General features: G+C 43.3%; 19 non-coding genes across 19 annotated transcripts; all 19 read left to right on the top strand.

The window, feature by feature from the left end:
• Positions 1-300: 300 nt before the first annotated feature.
• Positions 301-390, top strand: trnar-ucu (transfer RNA arginine (anticodon UCU)). The gene is given in 2 exon segments: positions 301-337; positions 355-390. It is a non-coding gene; the product is annotated as a tRNA-Arg (tRNA).
• A 402-nt stretch (positions 391-792) lies between these two features.
• trnat-ugu (transfer RNA threonine (anticodon UGU)) lies at positions 793-866 on the top strand. The gene has a single exon. It is a non-coding gene; the product is annotated as a tRNA-Thr (tRNA).
• A 1264-nt stretch (positions 867-2130) lies between these two features.
• Positions 2131-2220, top strand: trnar-ucu (transfer RNA arginine (anticodon UCU)). The gene is given in 2 exon segments: positions 2131-2167; positions 2185-2220. It is a non-coding gene; the product is annotated as a tRNA-Arg (tRNA).
• A 401-nt stretch (positions 2221-2621) lies between these two features.
• On the top strand, positions 2622-2695 carry trnat-cgu (transfer RNA threonine (anticodon CGU)). Its single transcript has one exon. It is a non-coding gene; the product is annotated as a tRNA-Thr (tRNA).
• A 1756-nt stretch (positions 2696-4451) lies between these two features.
• On the top strand, positions 4452-4525 carry trnat-ugu (transfer RNA threonine (anticodon UGU)). The gene has a single exon. It is a non-coding gene; the product is annotated as a tRNA-Thr (tRNA).
• Positions 4526-5980: 1455 nt separating this feature from the next.
• Positions 5981-6054, top strand: trnat-agu (transfer RNA threonine (anticodon AGU)). Its single transcript has one exon. It is a non-coding gene; the product is annotated as a tRNA-Thr (tRNA).
• Positions 6055-6281: 227 nt separating this feature from the next.
• Positions 6282-6355, top strand: trnat-cgu (transfer RNA threonine (anticodon CGU)). The gene has a single exon. It is a non-coding gene; the product is annotated as a tRNA-Thr (tRNA).
• Positions 6356-6488: 133 nt separating this feature from the next.
• Positions 6489-6562, top strand: trnat-agu (transfer RNA threonine (anticodon AGU)). Its single transcript has one exon. It is a non-coding gene; the product is annotated as a tRNA-Thr (tRNA).
• Positions 6563-8106: 1544 nt separating this feature from the next.
• Positions 8107-8196, top strand: trnar-ucu (transfer RNA arginine (anticodon UCU)). Its single transcript is given in 2 exon segments — positions 8107-8143; positions 8161-8196. It is a non-coding gene; the product is annotated as a tRNA-Arg (tRNA).
• Positions 8197-8598: 402 nt separating this feature from the next.
• Positions 8599-8672, top strand: trnat-cgu (transfer RNA threonine (anticodon CGU)). The gene has a single exon. It is a non-coding gene; the product is annotated as a tRNA-Thr (tRNA).
• A 1264-nt stretch (positions 8673-9936) lies between these two features.
• Positions 9937-10026, top strand: trnar-ucu (transfer RNA arginine (anticodon UCU)). The gene is given in 2 exon segments: positions 9937-9973; positions 9991-10026. It is a non-coding gene; the product is annotated as a tRNA-Arg (tRNA).
• Positions 10027-10127: 101 nt separating this feature from the next.
• trnat-agu (transfer RNA threonine (anticodon AGU)) lies at positions 10128-10201 on the top strand. Its single transcript has one exon. It is a non-coding gene; the product is annotated as a tRNA-Thr (tRNA).
• A 226-nt stretch (positions 10202-10427) lies between these two features.
• trnat-cgu (transfer RNA threonine (anticodon CGU)) lies at positions 10428-10502 on the top strand. The gene has a single exon. It is a non-coding gene; the product is annotated as a tRNA-Thr (tRNA).
• A 1264-nt stretch (positions 10503-11766) lies between these two features.
• trnar-ucu (transfer RNA arginine (anticodon UCU)) lies at positions 11767-11856 on the top strand. The gene is given in 2 exon segments: positions 11767-11803; positions 11821-11856. It is a non-coding gene; the product is annotated as a tRNA-Arg (tRNA).
• A 402-nt stretch (positions 11857-12258) lies between these two features.
• trnat-cgu (transfer RNA threonine (anticodon CGU)) lies at positions 12259-12332 on the top strand. Its single transcript has one exon. It is a non-coding gene; the product is annotated as a tRNA-Thr (tRNA).
• Positions 12333-13596: 1264 nt separating this feature from the next.
• On the top strand, positions 13597-13686 carry trnar-ucu (transfer RNA arginine (anticodon UCU)). Its single transcript is given in 2 exon segments — positions 13597-13633; positions 13651-13686. It is a non-coding gene; the product is annotated as a tRNA-Arg (tRNA).
• Positions 13687-13787: 101 nt separating this feature from the next.
• Positions 13788-13861, top strand: trnat-agu (transfer RNA threonine (anticodon AGU)). Its single transcript has one exon. It is a non-coding gene; the product is annotated as a tRNA-Thr (tRNA).
• Positions 13862-14088: 227 nt separating this feature from the next.
• trnat-ugu (transfer RNA threonine (anticodon UGU)) lies at positions 14089-14162 on the top strand. The gene has a single exon. It is a non-coding gene; the product is annotated as a tRNA-Thr (tRNA).
• Positions 14163-15617: 1455 nt separating this feature from the next.
• trnat-agu (transfer RNA threonine (anticodon AGU)) lies at positions 15618-15691 on the top strand. The gene has a single exon. It is a non-coding gene; the product is annotated as a tRNA-Thr (tRNA).
• The last annotated feature ends 10531 nt before the right edge of the window (positions 15692-26222 follow it).

The raw sequence follows: 26222 nt of genomic DNA, 5'->3' as shown, positions 1-26222 counted from the left end.
AAGGCAGGAGGTCCAAAAAGAAAACATGACAGTCTTGTTCCTGCTTTCAAAAGATCTGAAGACATGTGACATTAGGTTGCACAGCATTAGCTGGTGAAAGCTCCTGTCCTTTCATCTGGAGATCCTGAATTCGTATCCTAAAACTGCTTTCCATTTGACAATTGTGCTAATTTGCATATGTAAAGAGCAGAAGGTCAAGATAGTAATTGTAACTCTTGGGCTGAAAAATACAAAAGCTAATAATAATTGAAATCTGTCTTTCCCCAGAATTGTGAGCAACACATCAAAGGGTTTGTTGTAGGCTCTGTGGCGCAATGGATAGCGCATTGGACTTCTAGATTGTGAGTTGACGTGATTAAAAGGTTGTGGGTTCGAGTCCCACCAGAGTCGCAGGCTTTTAGCTACCAAGACCCTGCTCAAAGCTTTTCATCTCACATTGTTGTTCCTGTTCATACTGTGACTCACCCTTTCACAATCTGCAGCTGGAGAGTGGGGCCGTGGCTTAGTTGGTTAAAGCGCCTGTCTAGTAAACAGGAGATCCTGGTTTCGAATCCCAGCGGAGCCTTTATCACGTGGCCAACTAGGGTCTGTTTGATTGGCTGTTTTTCAGTCGAGATATGGTACATCCTGAAAATTCAGAGTTGTCACGGCAGCGGTCCATTTTCAGCCAAAGGCCCGTACTTTGGGCAAAACTTTCTAGTTTTCAGTCTAACGAACCAATCCCATTTATGGACGCCCTGGAGCATAAAGCCTTCACTGATAGGACTTAACTCCGGAAGCACTTCATTGTGGGGCGCCATGGCTTAGCCGGTCAAAGCGCCTGTCTTGTAAACAGGAGATCCTGGGTTCGAATCCCAGTGGTGCCTTCTAACGATGTTTGCCGTCTTCGGCCTCCACTCAGTGGCTTTCTTGTCACATTTTTGTATCTCTTCACACTGTGACTCATCCTCCCTCAAAACATAGATTTTCAAATCCCAGCGGTGACCTCAGTCTGACGGCAGCTAGGGGCTGTCTTTGTGTCTGTTTATCGGATGAAATACAACCTTCTTATAATTCATGGTTGTTATGAATGCTGTCATAACTTTCGGATATTTTTGGAAAACGGACCAATTTGATTTATGAACAACCTTTACCCTAAAGCCTTCACTGATAGGACTTAATTTGTTTAGCATTTCCTGTTAGGGCGCCATGTCTTTTGCCTGGCTTTAGTCTCAAGGGTGTCCATGGCCCAAGCACCTGTCTTGTAAGTAGGAGCTTCCGTGATCAAATCCCTGTGGTGCCTTCTATCAGTGGTTGTGGTCTTTGGCCTTCATGAAGGGCATCAAAAAGATTGAACTTTCCTTTACCCGCCTAAATCAAAAGAAAGCAGTGCAATTTTAGGATGCCCTGGCATAGCTGTCCAAGGACCACGTCTTGTAAGCGAATTGTTCGAATCCCAGCGTTTCCTTCCATTCGGAGGCTCTGCTCTCCGATCTACAGGAAAAGGCGGGGGGTCCGGGCAGAAAATATGACTGACGTGTTCCCGTTTTCAGTAGTCCTGAAGCCATGTGTCGTTAGGGTGCACAGTATCAGCTGGTCAAAGGGCCGGTCTTGTCAACAGACTGTTGAATTCCAAGCCGTGCCTTCCTATCAACGACTGTTCTTCGGTCTACTTTAGAGAAAGGAGGTCCACAAGGAGGTTTGACTTTCTTGTACTTGGTTTTATTAAAATATAGCCATGGAGTTTCAGGATGCCCTAGCATAGCTGTTCAGTGATCATGTCTTGTAAACAGATTGTTCAAGTCCCAGCGATTCCATCCTTTTAGTTGCCGTTTTCTCCGTTCTACATAAAAGGCAGGAGGTCCAAAAAGAAAACATGACAGTCTTGTTCCTGCTTTCAAAAGATCTGAAGACATGTGACATTAGGTTGCACAGCATTAGCTGGTGAAAGCTCCTGTCCTTTCATCTGGAGATCCTGAATTCGTATCCTAAAACTGCTTTCCATTTGATAATTGTGCTAATTTGCATATGTAAAGAGCAGAAGGTCAAGATAGTAATTGTAACTCTTGGGCTGAAAAATACAAAAGCTAATAATAATTGAAATCTGTCTTTCCCCAGAATTGTGAGCAACACATCAAAGGGTTTGTTGTAGGCTCTGTGGCGCAATGGATAGCGCATTGGACTTCTAGATTGTGAGTTGACGTGATTAAAAGGTTGTGGGTTCGAGTCCCACCAGAGTCGCAGGCTTTTAGCTACCAAGACCCTGCTCAAAGCTTTTCATCTCACATTGTTGTTCCTGTTCATACTGTGACTCACCCTTTCACAATCTGCAGCTGGAGAGTGGGGCCGTGGCTTAGTTGGTTAAAGCGCCTGTCTAGTAAACAGGAGATCTGGTTTCGAATCCCAGCGGAGCCTTTATCACGTGGCCAACTAGGGTCTGTTTGATTGGCTGTTTTTCAGTCGAGATATGGTACATCCTGAAAATTCAGAGTTGTCACGGCAGCGGTCCATTTTCAGCCAAAGGCCCGTACTTTGGGCAAAACTTTCTAGTTTTCAGTCTAACGAACCAATCCCATTTATGGACGCCCTGGAGCATAAAGCCTTCACTGATAGGACTTAACTCCGGAAGCACTTCATTGTGGGGCGCCATGGCTTAGCTGGTCAAAGCGCCTGTCTTGTAAACAGGAGATCCTGGGTTTGAATCCCAGTGGTGCCTTCTAACGATGTTTGCTGTCTTCGGCCTCCACTCAGTGGCTTTCTTGTCACATTTTTGTATCTCTTCACACTGTGACTCATCCTCCCTCAAAACATAGATTTTCAAATCCCAGCGGTGACCTCAGTCTGACGGCAGCTAGGGGCTGTCTTTGTGTCTGTTTATCGGATGAAATACAACCTTCTAATAATTCATGGTTGTTATGAATGCTGTCATAACTTTCGGATATTTTTGGAAAACGGACCAATTTGATTTATGAACAACCTTTACCCTAAAGCCTTCACTGATAGGACTTAATTTGTTTAGCATTTCCTGTTAGGGCGCCATGTCTTTTGCCTGGCTTTAGTCTCAAGGGTGTCCATGGCCCAAGCACCTGTCTTGTAAGTAGGAGCTTCCGTGATCAAATTCCTGTGGTGCCTTCTATCAGTGGTTGTGGTCTTTGGCCTTCATGAAGGGCATCAAAAAGATTGAACTTTCCTTTACCCGCCTAAATCAAAAGAAAGCAGTGCAATTTTAGGATGCCCTGGCATAGCGGTCCAAGGACCACGTCTTGTAAGCGAATTGTTCGAATCCCAGCGTTTCCTTCCATTCGGAGGCTCTGCTCTCCGATCTACAGGAAAAGGCGGGGGGTCCGGGCAGAAAATATGACTGACGTGTTCCCGTTTTCAGTAGTCCTGAAGCCATGTGTCGTTAGGGTGCACAGTATCAGCTGGTCAAAGGGCCGGTCTTGTCAACAGACTGTTGAATTCCAAGCCGTGCCTTCCTATCAACGACTGTTCTTCGGTCTACTTTAGAGAAAGGAGGTCCACAAGGAGGTTTGACTTTCTTATACTTGGTTTTATTAAAATATAGCCATGGAGTTTCAGGATGCCCTAGCATAGCTGTTCAGTGATCATGTCTTGTAAACAGATTGTTCAAGTCCCAGCGATTCCATCCTTTTAGTTGCCGTTTTCTCCGTTCTACATCAAAGGCTGGAGGTCCAAAAAGAAAACATGACAGTCTTGTTCCTGCTTTCAAAAGATCTGAAGACATGTGACATTAGGTTGCACAGCATTAGCTGGTGAAAGCTCCTGTCCTTTCATCTGGAGGTCCTGAATTTGTATCCTAAAACTGCTTTCCATTTGACAATTGTGCTAATTTGCATATGTAAAGAGCAGAAGGTCAAGATAGTAATTGTAACTCTTGGGCTGAAAAATACAAAAGCTAATAATAATTGAAATCTGTCTTTCCCCAGAATTGTGAGCAACACATCAAAGGGTTTGTTGTAGGCTCTGTGGCGCAATGGATAGCGCATTAGACTTCTAGATTGTGAGTTGACGTGATTCAAAGGTTGTGGGTTCGAGTCCCACCAGAGTCGCAGGCTTTTAGCTACCAAGACCCTGCTCAAAGCTTTTCATCTCACATTGTTGTGCCTGTTCATACTGTGACTCACCCTTTCACAATCTGCAGCTGGAGAGTGGCGCCGTGGCTTAGTTGGTTAAAGCGCCTGTCTAGTAAACAGGAGATCTTGGGTTCGAATCCCAGCGGAGCCTTTATCACGTGGCCAACTAAGGTCTGTTTGATTGGCTGTTTTTCAGTTGAGATATGGTACATCCTGAAAATTCAGAGTTGTCACGGCAGCGGTCCATTTTCAGCCAAAGGCCCGTACTTTGGGCAAAACTTTCTAGTTTTCAGTCTAACGAACCAATCCAATTTATGGACGCCCTGGAGCATAAAGCCTTCACTGATGGGACTTAACTCCAGAAGCACTTCATTGTGGGGCGCCATGGCTTAGCCGGTCAAAGCGCCTGTCTTGTAAACAGGAGATCCTGGGTTCGAATCCCAGTGGTGCCTTCTAACGATGTTTGCTGTCTTCGGCCTCCACTCAGTGGCTTTCTTGTCACATTTTTGTATCTCTTCACACTGTGACTCATCCTCCCTCAAAACATAGATTTTCAAATCCCAGCGGTGACCTCAGTCTGACGGCAGCTAGGGGCTGTCTTTGTGTCTGTTTATCGGATGAAATACAACCTTCTTATAATTCATGGTTGTTATGAATGCTGTCATAACTTTCGGATATTTTTGGAAAACGGACCAATTAGATTTATGAACAACCTTTACCCTAAAGCCTTCACTGATAGGACTTAATTTGTTTAGCATTTCCTGTTAGGGCGCCATGTCTTTTGCCTGGCTTTAGTCTCAAGGGTGTCCATGGCCCAAGCACCTGCCTTGTAAGTAGGAGCTTCCGTGATCAAATTCCTGTGGTGCCTTCTATCAGTGGTTGTGGTCTTTGGCCCTCATGAAGGGCATCAAAAAGATTGAACTTTCCTTTACCCGCCTAAATCAAAAGAAAGCAGTGCAATTTTAGGATGCCCTGGCATAGCTGTCCAAGGACCACGTCTTGTAAGCGAATTGTTCGAATCCCAGCGTTTCCTTCCATTCGGAGGCTCTGCTCTCCGATCTACAGGAAAAGGCGGGAGGTCCGGGCAGAAAATATGACTGACGTGTTCCCGTTTTCAGTAGTCCTGAAGCCATGTGTCGTTAGGGTGCACAGTATCAGCTGGTCAAAGGGCCGGTCTTGTCAACAGACTGTTGAATTCCAAGCCGTGCCTTCCTATCAACGACTGTTCTTCGGTCTACTTTAGAGAAAGGAGGTCCACAAGGAGGTTTGACTTTCTTATACTTGGTTTTATTAAAATATAGCCATGGAGTTTCAGGATGCCCTAGCATAGCTGTTCAGTGATCATGTCTTGTAAACAGATTGTTCAAGTCCCAGCGATTCCATCCTTTTAGTTGCCGTTTTCTCCGTTCTACATAAAAGGCTGGAGGTCCAAAAAGAAAACATGACAGTCTTGTTCCTGCTTTCAAAAGATCTGAAGACATGTGACATTAGGTTGCACAGCATTAGCTGGTGAAAGCTCCTGTCCTTTCATCTGGAGATCCTGAATTTGTATCCTAAAACTGCTTTCCATTTGACAATTGTGCTAATTTGCATATGTAAAGAGCAGAAGGTCAAGATAGTAATTGTAACTCTTGGGCTGAAAAATACAAAAGCTAATAATAATTGAAATCTGTCTTTCCCCAGAATTGTGAGCAACACATCAAAGGGTTTGTTGTAGGCTCTGTGGCGCAATGGATAGCGCATTGGACTTCTAGATTGTGAGTTGACGTGATTCAAAGGTTGTAGGTTCGAGTCCCACCAGAGTCGCAGGCTTTTAGCTACCAAGACCCTGCTCAAAGCTTTTCATCTCACATTGTTGTGCCTGTTCATACTGTGACTCACCCTTTCACAATCTGCAGCTGGAGAGTGGCGCCGTGGCTTAGTTGGTTAAAGCGCCTGTCTAGTAAACAGGAGATCCTGGGTTCGAATCCCAGCGGAGCCTTTATCACGTGGCCAACTAGGGTCTGTTTGATTGGCTGTTTTTCAGTTGAGATATGGTACATCCTGAAAATTCAGAGTTGTCACGGCAGCGGTCCATTTTCAGCCAAAGGCCCATACTTTGGGCAAAACTTTCTAGTTTTCAGTCTAACGAACCAATCCAATTTATGGACGCCCTGGAGCATAAAGCCTTCACTGATAGGACTTAACTCCGGAAGCACTTCATTGTGGGGCGCCATGGCTTAGCCGGTCAAAGCGCCTGTCTCGTAAACAGGAGATCCTGGGTTCGAATCCCAGTGGTGCCTTCTAACGATGTTTGCCGTCTTCGGCCTCCACTCAGTGGCTTTCTTGTCACATTTTTGTATCTCTTCACACTGTGACTCATCCTCCTTCAAAACATAGATTTTCAAATCCCAGCGGTGACCTCAGTCTGACAGTGGCGCCGTGGCTTAGTTGGTTAAAGCGCCTGTCTAGTAAACAGGAGATCCTGGGTTCGAATCCCAGCGGAGCCTTTATCACGTGGCCAACTAGGGTCTGTTTGATTGGCTGTTTCTCAGTTGAGATATGGTACATCCTGAAAATTCAGAGTTGTCACGGCAGCGGTCCATTTTAAGCCAAAGGCCCGTACTTTGGGCAAAACTTTCTAGTTTTCAGTCTAACGAACCAATCCAATTTATGGACGCCCTGGAGCATAAAGCCTTCACTGATAGGACTTAACTCCGGAAGCACTTCATTGTGGGGCGCCATGGCTTAGCCGGTCAAAGCGCCTGTCTTCGAATCCCAGTGGTGCCTTCTAACGATGTTTGCCGTCTTCGGCCTCCACTCAGTGGCTTTCTTGTCACATTTTTGTATCTCTTCACACTGTGACTCATCCTCCCTCAAAACATAGATTTTCAAATCCCAGCGGTGACCTCAGTCTGACGGCAGCTAGGGGCTGTCTTTGTGTCTGTTTATCGGATGAAATACAACCTTCTTATAATTCATGGTTGTTATGAATGCTGTCATAACTTTCGGATATTTTTGGAAAACGGACCAATTTGATTTATGAACAACCTTTACCCTAAAGCCTTCACTGATAGGACTTAATTTGTTTAGCATTTCCTGTTAGGGCGCCATGTCTTTTGCCTGGCTTTAGTCTCAAGGGTGTCCATGGCCCAAGCACCTGTCTTGTAAGTAGGAGCTTCCGTGATCAAATCCCTGTGGTGCCTTCTATCAGTGGTTGTGGTCTTTGGCCTTCATGAAGGGCATCAAAAAGATTGAACTTTCCTTTACCCGCCTAAATCAAAAGAAAGCAGTGCAATTTTAGGATGCCCTGGCATAGCTGTCCAAGGACCACGTCTTGTAAGCGAATTGTTCGAATCCCAGCGTTTCCTTCCATTCGGAGGCTCTGCTCTCCGATCTACAGGAAAAGGCGGGAGGTCCGGGCAGAAAATATGACTGACGTGTTCCCGTTTTCAGTAGTCCTGAAGCCATGTGTCGTTAGGGTGCACAGTATCAGCTGGTCAAAGGGCCGGTCTTGTCAACAGACTGTTGAATTCCAAGCCGTGCCTTCCTATCAACGACTGTTCTTCGGTCTACTTTAGAGAAAGGAGGTCCACAAGGAGGTTTGACTTTCTTGTACTTGGTTTTATTAAAATATAGCCATGGAGTTTCAGGATGCCCTAGCATAGCTGTTCAGTGATCATGTCTTGTAAACAGATTGTTCAAGTCCCAGCGATTCCATCCTTTTAGTTGCCGTTTTCTCCGTTCTACATAAAAGGCAGGAGGTCCAAAAAGAAAACATGACAGTCTTGTTCCTGCTTTCAAAAGATCTGAAGACATGTGACATTAGGTTGCACAGCATTAGCTGGTGAAAGCTCCTGTCCTTTCATCTGGAGATCCTGAATTCGTATCCTAAAACTGCTTTCCATTTGACAATTGTGCTAATTTGCATATGTAAAGAGCAGAAGGTCAAGATAGTAATTGTAACTCTTGGGCTGAAAAATACAAAAGCTAATAATAATTGAAATCTGTCTTTCCCCAGAATTGTGAGCAACACATCAAAGGGTTTGTTGTAGGCTCTGTGGCGCAATGGATAGCGCATTGGACTTCTAGATTGTGAGTTGACGTGATTAAAAGGTTGTGGGTTCGAGTCCCACCAGAGTCGCAGGCTTTTAGCTACCAAGACCCTGCTCAAAGCTTTTCATCTCACATTGTTGTTCCTGTTCATACTGTGACTCACCCTTTCACAATCTGCAGCTGGAGAGTGGGGCCGTGGCTTAGTTGGTTAAAGCGCCTGTCTAGTAAACAGGAGATCCTGGTTTCGAATCCCAGCGGAGCCTTTATCACGTGGCCAACTAGGGTCTGTTTGATTGGCAGTTTTTCAGTCGAGATATGGTACATCCTGAAAATTCAGAGTTGTCACGGCAGCGGTCCATTTTCAGCCAAAGGCCCGTACTTTGGGCAAAACTTTCTAGTTTTCAGTCTAACGAACCAATCCCATTTATGGACGCCCTGGAGCATAAAGCCTTCACTGATAGGACTTAACTCCGGAAGCACTTCATTGTGGGGCGCCATGGCTTAGCCGGTCAAAGCGCCTGTCTCGTAAACAGGAGATCCTGGGTTCGAATCCCAGTGGTGCCTTCTAACGATGCTTGCCGTCTTCGGCCTCCACTTAGTGGCTTTCTTGTCACATTTTTGTATCTCTTCACACTGTGACTCATCCTCCCTCAAAACATAGATTTTCAAATCCCAGCGGTGACCTCAGTCTGACGGCAGCTAGGGGCTGTCTTTGTGTCTGTTTATCGGATGAAATACAACCGTCTTATAATTCATGGTTGTTATGAATGCTGTCATAACTTTCGGATATTTTTGGAAAACGGACCAATTTGATTTATGAACAACCTTTACCCTAAAGCCTTCACTGATAGGACTTAATTTGTTTAGCATTTCCTGTTAGGGCGCCATGTCTTTTGCCTGGCTTTAGTCTCAAGGGTGTCCATGGCCCAAGCACCTGTCTTGTAAGTAGGAGCTTCCGTGATCAAATCCCTGTGGTGCCTTCTATCAGTGGTTGTGGTCTTTGGCCTTCATGAAGGGCATCAAAAAGATTGAACTTTCCTTTACCCGCCTAAATCAAAAGAAAGCAGTGCAATTTTAGGATGCCCTGGCATAGCTGTCCAAGGACCACGTCTTGTAAGCGAATTGTTAGAATCCCAGCGTTTCCTTCCATTCGGAGGCTCTGCTCTCCGATCTACAGGAAAAGGCGGGAGGTCCGGGCAGAAAATATGACTGACGTGTTCCCGTTTTCAGTAGTCCTGAAGCCATGTGTCGTTAGGGTGCACAGTATCAGCTGGTCAAAGGGCCGGTCTTGTCAACAGACTGTTGAATTCCAAGCCGTGCCTTCCTATCAACGACTGTTCTTCGGTCTACTTTAGAGAAAGGAGGTCCACAAGGAGGTTTGACTTTCTTGTACTTGGTTTTATTAAAATATAGCCATGGAGTTTCAGGATGCCCTAGCATAGCTGTTCAGTGATCATGTCTTGTAAACAGATTGTTCAAGTCCCAGCGATTCCATCCTTTTAGTTGCCGTTTTCTCCGTTCTACATAAAAGGCAGGAGGTCCAAAAAGAAAACATGACAGTCTTGTTCCTGCTTTCAAAAGATCTGAAGACATGTGACATTAGGTTGCACAGCATTAGCTGGTGAAAGCTCCTGTCCTTTCATTTGGAGATCCTGAATTCGTATCCTAAAACTGCTTTCCATTTGACAATTGTGCTAATTTGCATATGTAAAGAGCAGAAGGTCAAGATAGTAATTGTAACTCTTGGGCTGAAAAATACAAAAGCTAATAATAATTGAAATCTGTCTTTCCCCAGAATTGTGAGCAACACATCAAAGGGTTTGTTGTAGGCTCTGTGGCGCAATGGATAGCGCATTGGACTTCTAGATTGTGAGTTGACGTGATTCAAAGGTTGTGGGTTCGAGTCCCACCAGAGTCGCAGGCTTTTAGCTACCAAGACCCTGCTCAAAGCTTTTCATCTCACATTGTTGTGCCTGTTCATACTGTGACTCACCCTTTCACAATCTGCAGCTGGAGAGTGGCGCCGTGGCTTAGTTGGTTAAAGCGCCTGTCTAGTAAACAGGAGATCCTGGGTTCGAATCCCAGCGGAGCCTTTATCACGTGGCCAACTAGGGTCTGTTTGATTGGCTGTTTTTCAGTTGAGATATGGTACATCCTGAAAATTCAGAGTTGTCACGGCAGCGGTCCATTTTCAGCCAAAGGCCCGTACTTTGGGCAAAACTTTCTAGTTTTCAGTCTAACGAACCAATCCAATTTATGGACGCCCTGGAGCATAAAGCCTTCACTGATAGGACTTAACTCCGGAAGCGCTTCATTGTGGGCCGCCATGGCTTAGCCGGTCAAAGCGCCTGTCTTGTAAACAGGAGATCCTGGGTTCGAATCCCAGTGGTGCCTTCTAACGATGTTTGCCGTCTTCGGCCTCCACTCAGTGGCTTTCTTGTCACATTTTTGTATCTCTTCACACTGTGACTCATCCTCCCTCAAAACATAGATTTTCAAATCCCAGCGGTGACCTCAGTCTGACGGCAGCTAGGGGCTGTCTTTGTGTCTGTTTATCGGATGAAATACAACCTTCTAATAATTCATGGTTGTTATGAATGCTGTCATAACTTTCGGATATTTTTGGAAAACGGACCAATTTGATTTATGAACAACCTTTACCCTAAAGCCTTCACTGATAGGACTTAATTTGTTTAGCATTTCCTGTTAGGGCGCCATGTCTTTTGCCTGGCTTTAGTCTCAAGGGTGTCCATGGCCCAAGCACCTGTCTTGTAAGTAGGAGCTTCCGTGATCAAATTCCTGTGGTGCCTTCTATCAGTGGTTGTGGTCTTTGGCCTTCATGAAGGGCATCAAAAAGATTGAACTTTCCTTTACCCGCCTAAATCAAAAGAAAGCAGTGCAATTTTAGGATGCCCTGGCATAGCGGTCCAAGGACCACGTCTTGTAAGCGAATTGTTCGAATCCCAGCGTTTCCTTCCATTCGGAGGCTCTGCTCTCCGATCTACAGGAAAAGGCGGGAGGTCCGGGCAGAAAATATGACTGACGTGTTCCCGTTTTCAGTAGTCCTGAAGCCATGTGTCGTTAGGGTGCACAGTATCAGCTGGTCAAAGGGCCGGTCTTGTCAACAGACTGTTGAATTCCAAGCCGTGCCTTCCTATCAACGACTGTTCTTCGGTCTACTTTAGAGAAAGGAGGTCCACAAGGAGGTTTGACTTTCTTGTACTTGGTTTTATTAAAATATAGCCATGGAGTTTCAGGATGCCCTAGCATAGCTGTTCAGTGATCATGTCTTGTAAACAGATTGTTCAAATCCCAGCGATTCCATCCTTTTAGTTGCCGTTTTCTCCGTTCTACATAAAAGGCAGGAGGTCCAAAAAGAAAACATGACAGTCTTGTTCCTGCTTTCAAAAGATCTGAAGACATGTGACATTAGGTTGCACAGCATTAGCTGGTGAAAGCTCCTGTCCTTTCATCTGGAGATCCTGAATTCGTATCCTAAAACTGCTTTCCATTTGACAATTGTGCTAATTTGCATATGTAAAGAGCAGAAGGTCAAGATAGTAATTGTAACTCTTGGGCTGAAAAATACAAAAGCTAATAATAATTGAAATCTGTCTTTCCCCAGAATTGTGAGCAACACATCAAAGGGTTTGTTGTAGGCTCTGTGGCGCAATGGATAGCGCATTGGACTTCTAGATTGTGAGTTGACGTGATTCAAAGGTTGTGGGTTCGAGTCCCACCAGAGTCGCAGGCTTTTAGCTACCAAGACCCTGCTCAAAGCTTTTCATCTCACATTGTTGTTCCTGTTCATACTGTGACTCACCCTTTCACAATCTGCAGCTGGAGAGTGGGGCCGTGGCTTAGTTGGTTAAAGCGCCTGTCTAGTAAACAGGAGATCCTGGTTTCGAATCCCAGCGGAGCCTTTATCACGTGGCCAACTAGGGTCTGTTTGATTGGCTGTTTTTCAGTCGAGATATGGTACATCCTGAAAATTCAGAGTTGTCACGGCAGCGGTCCATTTTCAGCCAAAGGCCCGTACTTTGGGCAAAACTTTCTAGTTTTCAGTCTAACGAACCAATCCCATTTATGGACGCCCTGGAGCATAAAGCCTTCACTGATAGGACTTAACTCCGGAAGCACTTCATTGTGGGGCGCCATGGCTTAGCCGGTCAAAGCGCCTGTCTCGTAAACAGGAGATCCTGGGTTCGAATCCCAGTGGTGCCTTCTAACGATGCTTGCCGTCTTCGGCCTCCACTTAGTGGCTTTCTTGTCACATTTTTGTATCTCTTCACACTGTGACTCATCCTCCCTCAAAACATAGATTTTCAAATCCCAGCGGTGACCTCAGTCTGACGGCAGCTAGGGGCTGTCTTTGTGTCTGTTTATCGGATGAAATACAACCTTCTTATAATTCATGGTTGTTATGAATGCTGTCATAACTTTCGGATATTTTTGGAAAACGGACCAATTTGATTTATGAACAACCTTTACCCTAAAGCCTTCACTGATAGGACTTAATTTGTTTAGCATTTCCTGTTAGGGCGCCATGTCTTTTGCCTGGCTTTAGTCTCAAGGGTGTCCATGGCCCAAGCACCTGTCTTGTAAGTAGGAGCTTCCGTGATCAAATCCCTGTGGTGCCTTCTATCAGTGGTTGTGGTCTTTGGCCTTCATGAAGGGCATCAAAAAGATTGAACTTTCCTTTACCCGCCTAAATCAAAAGAAAGCAGTGCAATTTTAGGATGCCCTGGCATAGCTGTCCAAGGACCACGTCTTGTAAGCGAATTGTTCGAATCCCAGCGTTTCCTTCCATTCGGAGGCTCTGCTCTCCGATCTACAGGAAAAGGCGGGAGGTCCGGGCAGAAAATATGACTGACGTGTTCCCGTTTTCAGTAGTCCTGAAGCCATGTGTCGTTAGGGTGCACAGTATCAGCTGGTCAAAGGGCCGGTCTTGTCAACAGACTGTTGAATTCCAAGCCGTGCCTTCCTATCAACGACTGTTCTTCGGTCTACTTTAGAGAAATGAGGTCCACAAGGAGGTTTGACTTTCTTGTACTTCGTTTTATTAAAATATAGCCATGGAGTTTCAGGATGCCCTAGCATAGCTGTTCAGTGATCATGTCTTGTAAACAGGTTGTTCAAGTCCCAGCGATTCCATCCTTTTAGTTGCCGTTTTCTCCGTTCTACATAAAAGGCAGGAGGTCCAAAAAGAAAACATGACAGTCTTGTTCCTGCTTTCAAAAGATCTGAAGACATGTGACATTAGGTTGCACAACATTAGCTGGTGAAAGCTCCTGTCTTTTCATCTGGAGATCCTGAATTCGTATCCTAAAACTGCTTTCCATTTGACAATTGTGCTAATTTGCATATGTAAAGAGCAGAAGGTCAAGATAGAAATTGTAACTCTTGGGCTGAAAAATACAAAAGCTAATAATAATTGAAATCTGTCTTTCCCCAGAATTGTGAGCAACACATCAAAGGGTTTGTTGTTGGCTCTGTGGCGCAATGGATAGCGCATTGGACTTCTAGATTGTGAGTTGACGTGATTCAAAGGTTGTGGGTTCGAGTCCCACCAGAGTCGCGGGCTTTTAGCTACCAAGACCCTGCTCAAAGCTTTTCATCTCACATTGCTGTGCCTGTTCATACTGTGACTCACCCTTTCACAATCTGCAGCTGGAAAGTGGCGCCGTGGCTTAGTTGGTTAAAGCGCCTGTCTAGTAAACAGGAGATCCTGGGTTCGAATCCCAGCGGAGCCTTTATCACGTGGCCAACTAGGGTCTGTTTGATTGGCTGTTTTTCAGTTGAGATATGGTACATCCTGAAAATTCAGAGTTGTCACGGCAGCGGTCCATTTTCAGCCAAAGGCCCGTACTTTGGGCAAAACTTTCTGGTTTTCAGTCTAACGAACCAATCCAATTTATGGACGCCCTGGAGCATAAAGCCTTCACTGATAGGACTTAACTCCGGAAGCACTTCATTGTGGGGCGCCATGGCTTAGCCGTTCAAAGCGCCTGTCTCGTAAACAGGAGATCCTGGGTTTGAATCCCAGTGGTGCCTTCTAACGATGTTTGCCGTCTTCGGCCTCCACTCAGTGGCTTTCTTGTCACATTTTTGTATCTCTTCACACTGTGACTCATCCTCCCTCAAAACATAGATTTTCAAATCCCAGCGGTGACCTCAGTCTGACGGCAGCTAGGGGCTGTCTTTGTGTCTGTTTATCGGATGAAATACAACCTTCTTATAATTCATGGTTGTTATGAATGCTGTCATAACTTTCGGATATTTTTGGAAAACGGACCAATTTGATTTATGAACAACCTTTACCCTAAAGCCTTCACTGATAGGACTTAATTTGTTTAGCATTTCCTGTTAGGGCGCCATGTCTTTTGCCTGGCTTTAGTCTCAAGGGTGTCCATGGCCCAAGCACCTGTCTTGTAAGTAGGAGCTTCCGTGATCAAATCCCTGTGGTGCCTTCTATCAGTGGTTGTGGTCTTTGGCCTTCATGAAGGGCATCAAAAAGATTGAACTTTCCTTTACCCGCCTAAATCAAAAGAAAGCAGTGCAATTTTAGGATGCCCTGGCATAGCTGTCCAAGGACCACGTCTTGTAAGCGAATTGTTCGAATCCCAGCGTTTCCTTCCATTTGGAGGCTCTGCTCTCCGATCTACAGGAAAAGGCGGGAGGTCCGGGCAGAAAATATGACTGACGTGTTCCCGTTTTCAGTAGTCCTGAGGCCATGTGTCGTTAGGGTGCACAGTATCAGCTGGTCAAAGGGCCGGTCTTGTCAACAGACTGTTGAATTCCAAGCCGTGCCTTCCTATCAATGACTGTTGTTCGGTCTACTTTAGAGAAAGGAGGTCCACAAGGAGGTTTGACTTTCTTGTACTTGGTGTTATTAAAATATAGCCATGGAGTTTCAGGATGCCCTAGCATAGCTGTTCAGTGATCATGTCTTGTAAACAGATTGTTCAAGTCCCAGCGATTCCATCCTTTTAGTTGCCGTTTTCTCCGTTCTACATAAAAGGCAGGAGGTCCAAAAAGAAAACATGACAGTCTTGTTCCTGCTTTCAAAAGATCTGAAGACATGTGACATTAGGTTGCACAGCAGTAGCTGGTGAAAGCTCCTGTCCTTTCATCTGGAGATCCTGAATTCGTATCCTAAAACTGCTTTCCATTTGACAATTGTGCTAATTTGCATATGTAAAGAGCAGAAGGTCAAGATAGTAATTGTAACTCTTGGGCTGAAAAATAGAAAAGCTAATAATAATTGAAATCTGTCTTTCCCCAGAATTGTGAGCAACACATCAAAGGGTTTGTTGTAGGCTCTGTGGCGCAATGGATAGCGCATTGGACTTCTAGATTGTGAGTTGACATGATTCAAAGGTTGTGTGTTCGAGTCCCACCAGAGTCGCAGGCTTCCAGCTACCAAGACCCTGCTCAAAGCTTTTCATCTCACATTGTTGCGCCTGTTCATACTGTGACTCACCATTTCACAATCTACAGCTGGAGATTGGCGCCGTGGCTTAGTTGGTTAAAGCGCCTGTCTAGTAAACAGGAGATCCTGGGTTCGAATCCCAGCGGAGCCTTTATCACGTGTCCAACTAGGGTCTGTTTGATTGGCTGTTTCTCAGTTGACACGGTAGCGGTCCATTTTCAGCCAAAGGCCCGTACTTTGGGCAAAACTTTCTAGTTTTCAGTCTAACGAACCAATCCAATTTATGGACGCCCTGGAGCATAAAGCCTTCACTGATAGGACTTAACTCCAGAAGCACTTCATTGTGGGGCACCATGGCTTAGCCAGTCAAAGCGCCTGTCTTGTAAACAGGAGATCCTGGGTTTGAATCCCAGTGGTGCCTTCTAACGATGTTTGCCGTCTTTGGCCTCCACTCAGTGGCTTTCTTGTCACATTTTTGTATCTCTTCACACTGTGACTCATCCTCCCTCAAAACATAGATTTTCAAATCACAGCGGTGACCTCAGTCTGACGGCAGCTAGGGGCTGTCTTTGTGTCTGTTTATCGGATGAAATACAACCTTCTTATAATTCATGGTTGTTATGAATGCTGTCATAACTTTCGGATATTTTTGGAAAACGGACAAATTTGATTTATGAACAACCTTTACCCTAAAGCCTTCACTGATAGGACTTAATTTGTTTAGCATTTCCTGTTAGGGCGCCATGTCTTTTGCATGGCTTTAGTCTCAAGGGTGTCCATGGCCCAAGCACCTGTCTTGTAAGTAGGAGCTTCCGTGATCAAATCCCTGTGGTGCCTTCTATCAGTGGTTGTGGTCTTTGGCCTTCATGAAGGGCATCAAAAAGATTGAACTTTCCTTTACCCGCCTAAATCAAAAGAAAGCAGGGCAATTTTAGGATGCCCTGGCATAGCTGTCCAAGGACCACGTCTTGTAAGCGAATTGTTCGAATCCCAGCGTTTCCTTCCATTCGGAGGCTCTGTTCTCCGATCTACAGTAAAAGGCGGGAGGTCCGGGCAGAAAATATGACTGACGTGTTCCCGTTTTCAGTAGACCTGAAGCCATGTGTCGTTAGGAATCCTGAATTCGTATCCTAAAACTGCTTTCCATTTGACAATTGTGCTAATTTGCATATGTAAAGAGCAGAAGGTCAAGATAGTAATTGTAAGTCTTGGGCTGAAAAATACAAAAGCTAATAATAAAGTCTTTCCCCAAAATTGTGAGCAACACATCAAAGGGTTTGTTGTAGGCTCTGTGGCGCAATGGATAGCACATTGGACTTCTAGATTGTGAGTTGACGTGATTCAAAGGTTGTGGGTTCGAGTCCTACCGGAGTCACAGGCTTTTTGTTGTGCCTGTTCATACTGTGACTCACCCTTCCACATTCGGTAGCTGGAGGGTGGCACCATGGCTTAGTTGGTTAAAGCGCCTGTCTAGTAAACAGGAGATCCTGGATTTGAATCCCAGCGGAGCCTTTATCACGTGGGCAACTAGGGTCTGTTTGCTTGGCTGTTTCTCAGTTCAGATATGGTACATACTGAAAATTCAGAGTTGTCGCGGCAGCGGTCCATTTTCAGCCAAAGGCCCGTACTTTGGGCAAAACTTTCTAGTTTTTACTTTAACGGACCAATCCAATTCATGGACGCCCTGGAGCATAAAGCCTTCACTGATAGGACTTAACTCCGGAAGCCTCCAACGTAAATGGTTCATCAAATCGCGGAGCCAAAAGTACTGGCGATGAACAAAGCAGGGACTTGACATTCTCGAAAGCGGATTCACAGACAGAAGACCAAATAAATTTTGTCTTACCCTTCAGCAAGTCTGTAAGTGGGGCCACTACAGTAGAAAAATTACGGCAAAAAGAGCGATAATAGCCCACCAATCCCAAGAATCTCATAAGTTCTTTCTTTGTCATTGGAGAAGGAAAATCTTTAATGGCCTGCACCTTAGCCTGTACTGGACGCACCTGCCCATCCCCTACCACCTTTCCAAGGTAAGTAACGGTCGCCTTGGCGAACTCACATTTTGCTAGGTTCACCGTAAGTCGTGCTTCAGACAAACGTTTCAGCACTAACCGAAGTCGTTTTAAATGAGAATCCCAACTATCGCTAAAAACCACCAAATCGTCCAAATAGACGGCACAACCTTCAAGACCAGACACTACTCGGTTCATAAGGCGTTGAAAAGTAGCCGGTGCGTTTCGCAGGCCAAAACTCATGACCCGATAAGAATATAATCCAAACGGGGTAACAAAAGATGATATTTCCTGCGCTCTCTCGGTTAAAGGAACCTGCCAATATCCCTTCAGCAAGTCAAACTTGCTGACGAACTTGGCAGACCCCACCTGATCTACACAGTCCTCAACGCGTGGCAATGGAAAACAATCTGGTTTAGTTAAGCTATTTACTTTACGAAAGTCGGTACAGAATCTAACAGTACCGTCCGACTTCCCCACCAAAATACATGGAGAAGCCCAGTCAGAGAATGAAGGAACCGCAATATTATTGTCCTTCATATACTGAATTTCCCTCTTCATCAAATCACGTTTCTCAGGTGAAACACGATAAAAGCGTTGTTTAATCGGCTTTGCATCCCCCACTTCTATATCGTGTTCCACCCAATCAGTACAAGACGGCGCATCACCAAATAATTCTGGAAAACTACGCAGTAATTCACATAACTCCTGACATCTTATTGGAGATAAGTGATTTAATGCGCACTCCAAGTTTTCCAACGATTCAGAATTCTTTAATCTGCCACGAAGCACACAATCGTCTGGAGAGATGGTCTCCTCCTCCTCACCTACCAAATTCCCATTCCCCCCACTAACCGAAAACACAGAAAGTGCCGGGTGCAAAGATGTCGGACTATCTCCAAATTTAATTGTATTCTCATAATAAGGCTTTAACACATTCACGTGGCATCGTTTAATATGCTTTCGTCGAGAGGGCATGGCAACTTCATAATTTTCTTCACTTAACTTCCGTTTTACAGTGAATGGGCCATCAAATTTAGCTTCGAAAGGTGAAGAGACAATAGGCCGTAACACTAACACTTGGTCGCCTGGTTCAAACACTCGGCGTTCAACCATACGGTCATATAAATGTTTCATTTTGGCTTGACGTTTTTTAAGATTTTCCTTTGCTTGTTCCCTAGCCTGAATAAGTTTATTTTTAAAACCTAAGACATAAGATGCCAAATTTTTGGGAGGTTCTGCAGCTTTACCAGCATCTTGAAATGCAGATAACAGTCCACGGATTTTATGGCCAAAGACCAAATCATTCGGGCTGAAGCCCGTACTTTCCTGCACCACCTCACGTGCAGCTAACATCATCCACGGTAAACCTTCTTCCCAATCTCTAAAAACAGATATAAATTGTGTCAAAGCTTTTACAATAGAACGGGACGTAATACTACGTAAAGGGTATGCTGCAGGAAAACGTGTGTTTAAACACATCACAGTAAACAAGTAAGTGCTACCTGCTTTCGAACGAGGAAGTGGCCCTACACAGTCGACGATAAGATGCTCGAAAGGTTCACCAGTGGCCTCAATTGGTTTCAACGGAGCGGGTTTTAGTACTTGATTCGGCTTACTAGTTAGTTGGCAGGTCTTGCACATCTTAATATAAGCAGAGACATCCCGCTTTAAGCGTGGCCAAAAAAAATACCGCAACAAGCGATCATACGTCTTTCGCACCCCCTGGTGGCCTGATTGATCATGCGCAATTTTCATCGCCTCCTGTCTAAATTTCACAGGAACGACCACCTGAAAAACAGGATCTCCAACAAAATCACCCTTGTGAGGGATCCATTTCCTCAGCAACACCCCATTGTGAACGATATATCCACGAGCAGTGTTATCCACTTCTGATGGAGAAACCGTAGTTTGGAACACTTCATTCAAAGATAAATCAGATTGCTGTTCTTTTCCTAATTCCTCTGCAGACACAGGAAAAGACAAGACAGATAAATCCGGCATTGACACACTACAAACTTTTGGTTGACAACTCTTTTGTTCACAAACTTCTTCCCTATTGTCACGTTTCATTGCACGAGTCACTACACATGCAGAGTCTTGATCTAATGGATGGACTTCAGCTTTAGTATCAAAAACTACTATGGGAAGCACCTACCAGTCCATTTCCTAAAATAATATGGACTCCCTCAACTGGCAAAGCGGGGCGTACTCCCATTACAACCTCTCCTTGTACTAAATCAGACTGAAGCCTTATCTTATGAAGAGGCACAGATAATGTATTCAATCCTATTCCTCGAATTAAAACATTCTCACCCGTATAAGAACATGGGGAAAAAGGCAAAACTGACTCCAAAATGAATGAATCCATCGCTCCAGTGTCCCGTAAAATTTTTACCGGGACCTGCTCCTCTCCTACCAAAGACACGTAACCCTCTGAAATGAAAGGCAAATAGGAAGAGAACAAATCAACATGATCCTCTGGTCTTTCCAACAACTCAGTTGTTACAGTCTGGGCTGGAGCCACAAGTGCAGAAGACTTAACATGTGAACTTGGTACCGCACGCTTAGACTTATTTTTAAGAATAGGACAATCCGATTTCCAATGCCCTTTCTCATGACAATAGTTACAGATTTTACTTGGATCAAACCTTGCAGTAAAAACACGATTACTTTTAGGTGGAGACTTTTCAGACACAGCCGGCAAGTCACGACCATGCCAATCAAAATAATTTGTTTTGTGCGTCAAAACATAATCATCAGCCAATATTGCCGCTTCTTCTGGAGTATCGGTATCAGGTGAATTAAATCATCCAGTGTTTTAACCTCTACTGCTGTGCACCAACGACTAAAATGCGTTTTCAAGTCTCGCACGAATTCTAAATGAGTTTGCAGCTCTTCTTTTCTCTGTAACCTAAACCGTTGTCTATACGCTTCAGGTACACATTCATATACTTTCAAAATCACAGATTTGACTTTATCATAATCTTTACAGTCATCGACTGATAAAGAGGAAAAAACAACTTGTGCTTTTCCAGTCAACCTGCATTGTAGTTTCTCAATTCTGCCATGCGTTCAAAAAGAGTGAAGAAACTATCAGGATCTTCTTCATTAAATTTCGGAACAAGTTTTAGACTTGAGGTAAGGGAAAATGACATACCTTGTTCCTCCCCAGAATTAGATAGTTTACCCTCTTTCATCAAGTTAAGCTTCATAAACTCCAATTCCAATTTAGTCTTTTCCACCTCCATTTTTCCTTGTTCAGAACGCTGTTTTAATTTTTCATGTTCCATTTGTAAAAGCAGCAATTCTTTCTGCTGTTCAAAAGACAGATTAGATTGTAACTGGGAAGCACCTGGTACAGACTCCTCCATTTTTTCTTTCAAAATGCCTTTTTCAATTAATCTAGCTTTTAGGACTACTAACTACTAACATTTAAACGAACTCGCTAACTAAATCCTAGTCTTCATGCGATTAATTGCGGTGGGTATTTATGCACTAAATCCCGCTGGGTGAAAAACACAACTGGTCAAACCAGCGATGCTTTCAACACCACGGACGTGCTCCCGAGATAAAATCTACTACCCACTTTCATCACAACACTAAGAAAATAACAAACCCGACACATCTCAAAAGAGACATGCCGCTAAACCTACCAGGGAAACTCAAGTTCAACCAACAATATTGCACCCAATTACTTACCAAAACGATGACTTCACATGATGACTAAATCGACTCAGAACAAATTAATACAGAGTCTCAAAACTACTAACGCAAACTATACTAAATAAGGACGGACGAGCCCCCAAATTTGTTACGACCCGTGGCTCAAAAGGAAGTAACAAAACAAGGGACGCACGCAAAGTAAATGTTAAGGCTCATATAAACACTTTATTAACAAAAGCAACATTAAATAATAAAGTAAATAAGAATAACAATATATCTGAATGATCAGCAAAATCAGTATGTAATGAAGGGTGCATGGCTGGATGTGTAATAAGTAGGGCTGTTCCAAATACCATTTTTTGAGCTTCTACGCTCTAGTAGAAATCAAATCAAATATTCGAAGCTTCGGAAGGAGGGGCTGAACATATTTTTCTCTTTAATAAAGCCAGAAATCTCTGTGTGTGTGTGTGTGTGTGTGTGTGTCTACAGTTTTATTATGTTGCGGATGTGTTGCTGCGGACCCAAGGGAGTGTAGTGCCTTTTTTCATGCAATATGGACATGTGACACATTTAGAATGAATAAACTTTAATAAATATTAATAAACTACAGAACAGCGCAAGCCGGAAGCGGCGTGCCTGTCACACGTCCTGCGAGAACAGCATTAGTGAAACAAAACACAAGAGCAATACTTTTAATAAGGTAGCCTAACATTTTTCTAACAAATAAACATTCCCGTATTAGAAATTAGCAGCACAGTAATTACTGACAACGTAAAGGGTAGGCTATTTAAATAAAACAACGAAAATAAATGAACGAAGTTCAACAAACTGTAATAAAACAGTAGCATACTTTCAAAATCAAGTTTATTTGTAACACTTACACCATCCAATATGTTTTTTCATCAGTAGAACAATAAAGAAGATATTTTGCAGAAACCCCAGTGCTCCGTCATGCAAGTCAACCGATCCGCACTCTTTAAGAGCTAAAGCATATCCAATACAAAAGTAATCCCTCATAACTCTGTGTGACATATTGACGTCTTGTGAAGCAAATCAATCAGTTTTTGATAACAAACCCCACACATCTCAAAAGAGACTTGCCGTTAAACCTATCAGGGAAACTCAAGTTCAACCAACAATATTGCACCCAATTACTTACCAAACAATGACTTTACATGATGACTAAATCGACTCAGAACAAATTAATACAGAGTCTCAAAACTACTAACGCAAACTATACTAAATAAGGACGGACGAGCCCCCAAATTTGTTACGACCCGTGGCTCAAAAGGAAGTAACAAAACAAGGGACGCACGCAAAGTAAATGTTAAGGCTCAAAGAAACACTTTATTAACAAAAGCAACATTAAATAATAAAGTAAATAAGAATAACAATATATCTGAATGATCAGCAAAATCAGTATGTAATGAAGGGTGCATGGCTGGATGTGTAATAAGTAGGGCTGTTCCAAATACCATTTTTTGAGCTTCTACGCTCTAGTAGAAATCAAATCAAATATTCGAAGCTTCGGAAGGAGGGGCTGAACATATTTTTCTCTTTAATAAAGCCAGAAATCTCTGTGTGTGTGTGTGTGTGTGTGTCTACAGTTTTATTATGTTGCGGATGTGTTGCTGCGGACCCAAGGGAGTGTAGTGCCTTTTTTCATGCAATATGGACATGTGACACATTTAGAATGAATAAACTTTAATAAATATTAATAAACTACAGAACAGCGCAAGCCGGAAGCGGCGTGCCTGTCACACGTCCTGCGAGAACAGCATTAGTGAAACAAAACACAAGAGCAATACTTTTAATAAGGTAGCCTAACATTTTTCTAACAAATAAACATTCCCGTATTAGAAATTAGCAGCACAGTAATTACTGACAACGTAAAGGGTAGGCTATTTAAATAAAACAACGAAAATAAATGAACGAAGTTCAACAAACTGTAATAAAACAGTAGCATACTTTCAAAATCAAGTTTATTTGTAACACTTACACCATCCAATATGTTTTTTCATCAGTAGAACAATAAAGAAGATATTTTGCAGAAACCCCAGTGCTCCGTCATGCAAGTCAACCGATCCGCACTCTTTAAGAGCTAAAGCATATCCAATACAAAAGTAATCCCTCATAACTCTGTGTGACATATTGACGTCTTGTGAAGCAAATCAATCAGTTTTTGATAGAAACTGAACGTTATTTACAACTCTATTAGCATGAATGCCAAAGCAGGAAACGCGCTTTCCATTCGAGGCGATCTCTTCCACTGGTGGCGTTTGGTGGCTGTTGGCTATGGATGTTGGTCCCTCTGCGCCACCTATAGAGGTTTCAGCGAAAGGCCTGTACTTTGGGCCAAACTTTCTAGTTTTCTCTCTAACGGACCAATCCAATTCATGGACGCCCTGGAGCATAAAGCCTTTACTGATAGGACTTAAATCCAGAAGCACTTCTTTGTGGGATGCCATGGCTTAACCGGTCAAAGTGCCTGTCTTGTAAACAGGAGGTCCTGGGTTCGAATCCCAGTGGTGCCTTCTAACGATGTTTGCCGTCTTCGACCCCCACTCAGTTGCTTTCTTGTCACATTTTTGTATCTTTTCACACTGTGACTCATCCTCCCTCAAAACATAGATTTTCAAATCCTAGTGGTGCCCTCAGTCTGACGGCAGCTAAGTGCTGTCTTTGTATCTGTTTATCAGATAAAAATCAACCTCCTTATAATTCATGGTTGTTATGAAAGCTGTCAAAACTTTTGGATATTTTTGGAATACGGACAAATTTTATTTATGAACAACATTTACCCTAAAGCCTTCACTGATAGGACTTAATTTGTTTAGCATTTCCTGTTATGGCGCCATGTCTTTTGCCTGGCTTTAGTCTCAAGGGTGTCCATGGCCCAAGCACCTGCCAAGACCCTGCTCAAAGCTTTTCATCTCACATTGTTGTGCCTGTTCATTCTGTGACTCACTCTTCCACAATCGGCAGCTGGAGGGTGGTGCCATGGCTTAGATGGTTAAAGTGCCTGTCTAGTAAACAGGAGATCCTGGGTCCTAATCCCACCGGAGCCTTTATCACGTGGCCAACTAGGGTCTGTTTTTTGGCTGTTTCTCAGTTGAGATATGGTACATCCTGAAAATTCAGAGTTGTCACGACAGCGCTCCATTTTCAGCGAAAGGCCTGTTCTTTGGGCAAAACTTTCTAGTTTCCTCTCTTACGGACCAATCCAATTTGTGGAAGGTAAAGATTGTAATTGTAACTCTTGGGCTGAAAAATACAAAAGCTTACTTAATGGTAAAACTGCTGTAGTGCACCAAGGTGAAGATCCAAGCAAAAATCGCACATTCTTGGTTGCCGAAAATGCTCTGGTATATGTTGGGTATCTGGTGACAAGCATGAGGAGGGAATCAACTGAAGTGAAATACTCAAAAAACAGCCATGCAAATAAAGCAGCCTTTGCAGACTACATTGGGCTTTCCCAGAGGGTCGTGAGGCCTTCCGTATTAAGGCTGAAAATATAAATCACACAGGCTACCAGCAGAAGTTTTCCAGTGCCTCACAGTCCATACCTTCAGCATCATATGTCCCCTCCGTTCTGATTGCCAAATCACAAAATCCACAAAGCCTTGACAAAGCTGTCAAAAAGATGTTAAGATCACCTGTAGTCCAACCAGGTAAGCAATCTTTAGAAATATGTTGTTTTTCCTTAATCTGTTAGTTCATTATGGGGCGGTTTCCCGGACAGGGATTAGACTAGTCCTAGACTTAAACACTTTTAAGAGCTCTCCAAACTGAAAACAACTTGCACTTACATATCCTAAAATACATCAGTGCCCTTTGTTTTACCCCAAAATGCACACAGGTAATGTTTTAAGTAAGGCATGTTTGTTAAAACTAGTTATATTTCCTAATTAAACTAAAGCCTAGTCCTGGATTAAGCTAATCCTGGTCTGAGAAACCGCCCCTAAGTGTTTATTAGAGTAAAGTGCATTAAAATGTGCATAGTTTTATGATAGATTTGAATGTTTTTCCAAAGAAGTCACTTCCCTAGTGAAAAAATAGTATACTTAAGTACAATTTATTCACGTGTACTTTAGTATAACTAAATGTATTTGTTGAACACTATGTATTGGTATACTTCAAGTCTGCTAAATTGGAACAACTAATTTTGTACTTAATGCACTTTAGTTGTGTGAAAGTAGTGCTGGGGTCCAACTTAAATTGTGTTAAATATACTTTTTTATGCTAAAGTGGAACTATTCAAAGTATACTTAAGTACAACTTAAGTATCTACCCTAATTTTGGACAATATACAGAACAGAACATTCAATGTGCACTTGAAATTTATTTTGATAACATTACAATTGCAACTAAATTACATTTTAATTACACTCATGTTATACTTATAATAAACTGAGGCCATACTAGTATTTTACTAATAGTGACAATCAAACACGTTTGAAGCATAATAAAATTGTATTGTAATAAAACTTTGAGTGAGATGTAGTATGCTTAAGACATACTTAAAATTGCTTGCAATGACATTGGAAGTACCTTCAACTCTGACTTCTAGTGTATTTTAGGTAATATTAAAATGTGCTTAAAGTGTAATTTAATTGAACTTAAAGTGTCATTAAAATACACTTCATACAAACCACTTTGTATACAAATTCTGTGCTTGTCAGGATTTGAACCCTGGTCCCTCCCGTACAGAAGTACTGTCTTTACCAAATGCGCCACCATACAATTGCAGTGAAAACCGAATACCAACATAGTGTCTGCCTTGGCACAACAAGACAACTTGCCTCTCTCTGGCTAGACAGTAAGCACCATGACAAAGACTGGTATATATTCACAAAAAACAAAGAGCTGCTTACTATTACAGTTTTTCTCGATTGCTAAAACACTATAACCAGCCTTTTGAACTAAAATTGCAAAACCATAATGTCATTTTTCAAGAAGCACAATCATTTTGCTGAACAATTACCAAGGTGGAAACACTAAGAG

The sequence above is a fragment of the Misgurnus anguillicaudatus genome, chromosome 9, assembly GCF_027580225.2.
Source record: "Misgurnus anguillicaudatus chromosome 9, ASM2758022v2, whole genome shotgun sequence".
Lineage (NCBI taxonomy): Eukaryota > Metazoa > Chordata > Actinopteri > Cypriniformes > Cobitidae > Misgurnus > Misgurnus anguillicaudatus.
The sequence above is the reverse complement of the archived record's forward strand: the minus strand, read 5'-3'. Positions and strand labels throughout refer to the sequence as shown.